The sequence below is a fragment of the Rhinoraja longicauda genome, chromosome 25 (assembly GCF_053455715.1).
Source record: "Rhinoraja longicauda isolate Sanriku21f chromosome 25, sRhiLon1.1, whole genome shotgun sequence".
Lineage (NCBI taxonomy): Eukaryota > Metazoa > Chordata > Chondrichthyes > Rajiformes > Arhynchobatidae > Rhinoraja > Rhinoraja longicauda.
Window position 1 is genome coordinate 13,861,243 of NC_135977.1, and position 6,976 is coordinate 13,868,218.

The following is a 6,976-nucleotide window of genomic DNA, read 5'->3' on the forward strand; positions in this document are numbered from 1 at the left end:
CCTCGTTGAAAGCGTAGAGGCATAGCAACCAATTAGCAATTACATACACTGCAAAAGAGTTCCAGTGACACTACTTCTGGTACACTATGTTTTAGTCCGATCTCCCAATGTGGGGAAATATATGGACCATGAAACCCCCATAATCCGATAGCGTTGGGACTGGTGATACCGGACTGGTCAGTGGAAGTCTTGAAGAAAGCTCCCACCCTGAAATGCCATCTGTTCATTTCCCTCCACAGATGCTGCCTGACCCATTGAGTTTCCCCAGCACTTTGTTCTTTTTTCCTCCAGATTCCGGCCTTTTGTGTCACCAGGTTTTCTGGAATATTGAATTTTACTCCTCGATACACCACTTTGAGTTTATTTTTTTAATGCAGGTTAAAGGGTGTGCGGGCACAGGATTCCAACGAGGTTAAAGCAAGCGTGGGAATGGGAACTGGAGAAGTTAATGGCGGTGTGGGAATGGGAACTGGAGAAGTTAAAGGCAATGTGAGAATGGGAATTGACAAGTTAGATGCAGTGTGGGAATGGGAACTGGAGAGATTAAAGACAGTGTGGGAATGGGAACTGGAGAGGTTAAAGGCAGTGTGGGAAAAGGCCCCCAGTGAGGATAAAGCGAATATGGGGATGTGAGCTGGGTGAGGTTTGCGGGAGCCGGGAACATTGCACAGAGTTGCAGTGGTAACCCAGTCCATCACACAGACCAGACTTCCCACCACTGATTCCATCTACATTTTACACTGCCTCGGAAGAGCAGTCAACATAATCAAAGATTTGTCCTTCCTTCTTCCTGCTCCTGTCTGGCAGAAGGTACTGAAGCTTGAAAGCGTGCACCACCAAACTCAGGAATAAGCTTCTTCTCCTCTGTATCAGACCTGCATGGTCCTTCCGTAAACTAGGATACTGTCCGATTGTGGACCATTGGACTTTATCTATGGAACTGTAAGAAAATAACTGCAGATGCTGGTACAAATCGAAGGTATTTATTCACAAAAAGCTGGAGTAACTCAGCAGGTCAGGCAGCATCTCAGGAGAGAAGGAATGGGTGATGTTTCGGGTCGAGACCCTTCTTCAGACCCTATCTATCTATCTATGGAACTATCTATCTATCTTTATCTATGGAACTGATGCACTTAAATGTTAACTATATTCTGCACTCTGTATCTTCCCCATTGCTCTATTTGCTGCACTTGAGTTTGACAATTGTATTTATGTACAGTATATCTGATATGCTTGGATAACTTGCAAACCAAAGCTTTTCACTGTATCTCAGTAATGTGACAACAATACAACTAAGTCTAGGTTGGGAATTGAAAACCCATTAGGAGAGAAGGAAAATGTAGACACAAGGAACTGCAGATGCTGGTTTTCAAAAAAATATACAAAGTCAGTGGGTCAGGCAGCATCTCTGGAATACATGAAGAAGGTGATGATTCAAGTCAGGGCCCTTCGTCTGAAGAATGGTCCCAAACTGAAATGTCAGCTCTCCGTGTCTTCCAGAGATCTGCCTAACCCATTGAGTTACGCCAGCATTCTGTGTTTTGTTTAGGAGAGATGGTTGGAATGGAGAATTCAGAGCAGACAAGGAAGGTGGGGAATGAGATTCCACCAGAGGAGCGAGAAGGTGTGGAATGGGAAATCTACCAAGGGAGAGGGAATTTTGGGAATGGCGCATCCACCAGGAGAAAGGCAGGTTGGGAATGGGGAATCCTACAGGAGTAAGGTCGGGAATGGGGAATCCACCAAGGGAAGGGGACGGTTGGGAATGGGGAATCATCCAGGAACAAGGGAAGGTCGGGAATGGGAAATCCACCAGGGGAGAGTTCCTGATTGGGAATGCGGCATCGATGGATGGGGGATGGGTTAGAACTGGTGCACACACAGTCTTGGCATTGCCAAATCAAATGAAAAACAGGCAACGAACCAGGATACAGAACATGGGGAACAGTGGGAAATAAACTGAGAAAAAGCCGGAAGTGGGGAATGAACCGGGAGAGAGAACATGTCCATTGCAGAGTTACCTGTGACAGGTAGCTTGCCGCTGCCCCCGACAGCGATCTGTGGACATCTCCCCATCGAATGTTGGGGAGATCCTGGGCTCTGATTTAACGCTCCAACACTCTCTTGCTGGCTGGTGGCTTTCTTGAGTTTCCGCCTGTAATTTGCAAACCAGTTGTAGATCTGCTGCTGGTTCAGACGGGTTTCCTCCATCAGCTTCTCCTACAGAGAGATATGGGCGGGTCAGGGTTTCACTCAGTCTTAGGGTGGGACCTGTACGTCGCTGGCAACGTTCTGGCTCAGAGAGCGGGAACACGCGACAGATTCATTCCACTCATTCTCCATACACCCAAGAACCACTCTACACCAGGAGTCCCACCTCGCCACTCACCCAGTGGACACCAAGGGCAAACAAAAAAAGGCAAGAAAATAGGAGCAGGAGACACAAAGAACTGCAGATGCTGAAATCTTGAGCAAAGCACAAAGTGCTGGAGTGACCCAGTGGGTCAGGAAGCATTTCTGAAGGACGTGGATGGTGACATTTCGTGTTGGGACCCTTTTTCAGACTGATTGTAATGGGTGGAGGAAGCTGACAGAGGTGGGGACAGGACAAAGCCTGGCGAGTGATAGGTGGATACGGGCGAGGGGGAGAGGTTGGCAAATGGGTGGAGAAAAGCTAGAGATGAAAAGACGACACAAAGAAATAAGTAAAAAAGTGAAGTGAAATGTAAAGTTGGAGGCAGGAATATCGGTGGAAGGGGACAGGGGAGGGGGGGGAAGATTGATGGGATGGTGGTAGAACTGAGTGTGCACTGTGAAGGGAGGACATAGGAGAGATGGGATACATACACCCCTGCTTCTCCCTCTGTTTCCACCCACGCTATCAATTAGAATAAAATCTGGTTTTGTAAGAGCCTGCTATGTGCAGACTGGTTGCCATGGTTATTATACCTCACTGATTCCTCGTCAGAATGACTGCATAGGCTGCAGTGTCCTGACTTGTGGTCACACACGTCATAAGATCATAAGTGATAGGAGTAGAATTAGGCCATTCGGCCCATCAAGTCTGCTCCCCCATTCAATCATGGCTGACCTATCTCTGCCTCCTAACCCCATTCTCCTGCCTTCTCCCCATAACCTCTGACACCCGTACTAATCAGGTCTCTCCTTACCCGCTCTGCCCTACTGGGGCTTGCACTGTTTCCTCTGGCCCAGGCTTTTAACTGTTCTCTGGCTTCCTGAGACAGGGTCCTGGTCTTGAACTCCTCCACACGCAGAGAGCAGGGCAGCGGGTTCCTGGAAGGTACACGAAGCACCGTCGTTAGACCTATTGGGCACCCAAAGATGGCCTCCATCATGTATCTCACCATCACTCTCGCAGTGTCATTATGGAGGTATATAAATCATGAGGGGCACAGATAAGGTGGGATGGTTGCAGTCTTTTTTCTGTGTTAGGGGAGTCTAAAATGAAAGAGATTTAAGGTGAGACGAGGAAGGTTTGAAGAAGACCCAAGGGACAACTTTTCCACACAGAGGGTGGTGAGTAACTGGAACAAGCTGCCAGACAAAGTGGTTGAGGAAGGTGGTCTCGAGATGTGGGTCTGGCTGTCCTGCCACACAGGTTAGCAGAGGGGCAATGGAATCAGGAACAGGGACTTGTATGGGAGTGGGTTCAGGAAATGAGTGGGAACTGGTAAATTGCTATTGCAGGTCGAGGAACCTTTCATTGAGGAGGCAGAGAGAGGAAATCAGGAATAGTAGTGAGGGAGCCAGGGGTGGGGTCATGAACTGCCTGATGATTGTGGGGAATGGGGGGGGGGGTTAAATGTAGAGGGTGGGGAGCTCACTGACATCTTGTAGTAAATTAAGTAAAGTACCATTGAACCGTGACCCAGGGGAATCCTGGTTATCCGGGGTTGTCTCTCGGTGACCTTCCTTGGGACAGTGCGGTCCACCTTAGACCACAATGCTCCAGTCCTTCCACGTGCTGACACAGGGACAGTCTGCGTGGTACCAGACTGACAGAGCACGGCTCAATCTGCCACATGGTGTGAAAGGCTGTTGTTGCCCCACTCCTGATGCATTTTGCTGCAGTGGCCTGACTTGTGGTCACACAAGATCATCAGTGATAGGTGTAGAGTTAGGCCATTCGGCCCATCAAGTTTACTCCCCCATTCAATCATGGTCGAAGATGGACCACACTGCCCCAAGGAAGGTCACTGAGAGACAATCCCGGATAACCAGGATTCCCTGGGTCACGGTTCAATGGCACTTTATGTAATTTACTTCAAGATCTCAGTGAGTTCCCCACCCTCTGCATTATTTTGCTGCACAACATCGGTGAACATGAATGCTGCCAGTGAATTTCCAGCCGTGTGCGCCCATGGCCACCGGTTGAAGCAACATCTGCTAGCGTGTCACAGCTGTGCTGTGAAGAGACATCTAGGCACATCTGCCTCAATACGCTGCTCAGTTTTTAGTTTTAGAGATAGTGTGCGGAAACAGGCCCTTCAGCCCACCGAGTCTGCGCCGACCAGCGATCAATGTACACTAACACTATCCTATACACTTGGGACAATTTACAATTTTACCGAGCCTAAAAACTTGTATGTCTTTGGAGTGTGGGAAGAAACCGGAGCACCCGGAGAAAACCCATGTGGTCACAGGGAGAACGTACAAACTCTATACAGACAGCACTCATAGTCAGGATCGAACCCAGGTCTCCGACATTGTAAGGCAACAACTCTACTGCTGCCTCTGGTGAAACTTAGTGGCTCGAGCAGCATCAGTAGGGGAAGTGGGAGGAGGAAATGGTCAACAAATTCATTCGAGCTACGTCGAGCATTCCTTTCCACCCACAGATGCTGCTCGACCCACTGAGTTCCTCCAGCAGATCATTGCTCCATGTTCCAGCATCTGCAGTCTCTTGTATGAGCATACCTGCCTGCCTGTTATTGTGCTGCGGGTGGGGGCAGGCAGGCAGGTTAGAATCTCCTTGCATACCTCTTTCTGCAGCGGAAACGCTGCACTGCAGTCAACTTGCACTTTCCAAGCTGCTCCCTCAGTTTCATGTACTGGACTTCATACCACAGAGATCTGACCACATCCTTCTCTTCAATCCTGCAGGTCTAATGTGAAAAATGTATGATGTAACACACCAGATTTCTTCCATACCTCCTCACCAATGATGCACAATGTTCTGGGAGTTCTTTACAGTGTAACGCCTGTATTCTGCCATGTTGCAGCGATCTCTCCTTATAGTAACTTCAGTTTTTGAAGAAGTAACCAAGAAGGTCAACGAGGGCAATGCGGTAGACGTAGTCTATGTTGATTTCAGCAAGGCTTTTGATGAGATTCCACATGGTACTTTACACTGGAAGGTTAGATCAGATAGAATCCAGGGAGAGTTACTGAATTGGATACATAAATGGCTTGATGGTAAGAAGCAGAAGTTGATGGTAGAAGGTTGTTTTTCAGACTGGAGGCCTATAATTAGTGATGTCCCGCACAGATCTGTACTGGGCCCATTGTTATTTCTCATCTATATCAATGATTTGGATGTGAATGTGCAAGATGTGGTGAGTGAATTTGCAGATTATGCTAAATTTAGGTGGAATCATAGACCCTGAGGAGGGCTATCAAGAATTGCAATGGGGTCTTGATCTGCTGAGGAAAGTGGGTTCAAGAATGGCAAATTGAATTTAATTCAGGTAAGGTGTTGCATTTGGGAAGTCAAACCAGGGTAGGACTTTCACAATGAAAGATAGGGCGCTGGGGGTGCGTTGTGCAACAGAGGGAATTAGGAGTGCAGATATTTAATTCCCTGAAAGTGGAGTCACAAGTGGGCAGGTGAAGAAGGCCTTTGCCAGGCTAGCCTTCATCAGTAAGGACCATGAGTATAGAAGATAGACACAAAAAGTTGGAGTAACTCAGCGGGACAGGCAGCATCTCCGGAGAGAAGGATCGGTTGACCTTTCGGGTTGAGACCCTTCTTCACCCATTCCTTCTCTCCAGAGACGCTGCCTGTCCCGCTGTGTGTCTATCTTCGGTTTAAACAAGCATCCGCAGTTCCTTCCTACACAATGAGTATAGAAGTTGGGACGTTACATTTCCTATTAGGACACCCTGCAATAGGAAAGATATAATTAAGTTGGAAAGACTGCAGAAAAGATTTACCAGGATCTTTCCCGGACTCGATGGATGGTGTTAAAAAGAGAAGTTGAGAAGACCTGGACTTTATTCCTTGGAGCATCAGAGGTGGAGGTGTGATCGTATAGAGATGTTCAATATCAGGAAGGGCATAGACATGATGAATGCACTGTCTTTTTCCCAAGACTGGAAAATGAAGAACTAGAAGGCATAGCTTTAATGTGAGTGGAGAAAGTACGTTAGGGACAACTTTTTCACACAGAGCGTCTAATGTATGTGGAACGAACTGTCCGAGGAAATGGTTGATGGAGAAACGACAACATTTCAAAGGTATTTAGATAGGAAAGGTATTTTGAGAGATACTGGTCAAACGTGAGCAAATAGGAATGGTGTAGATGGGCATCTTGGTTGGGATGACGGGCCTGTTTCCATGCTGCATGACTTTGACTATAACTGGTGGACCCAACTGTTGTTTCTGAGTGCGGAGTCTAGCGGCAACTCCCAGAACAATGGCAAAATAGTAAAAGTGAATATATCTGGGAGAATGCGGGTGAGACTGCACAGGACACCAGGATACAGGCCGACAGCTTGTGATGAAGTTGGTGGATAATTGGAAGATACATGTAGAGGTTGCACTTTCTCATGAAAGATGCCACACAGCTGTGCAGCAAGTGGTTTGCCCGTCAATATTTTCTACACAAGGTGTGGATGAGGATGTATTGTTGCAATCAGCCTCAGTGCCAGAGGAATTAGTCCAACCTCACAACTCCGCCACAGTCAACTATCTCCATGGCACACGGCTGCAGTCTTTGGGGAAGGTCAAAACTAG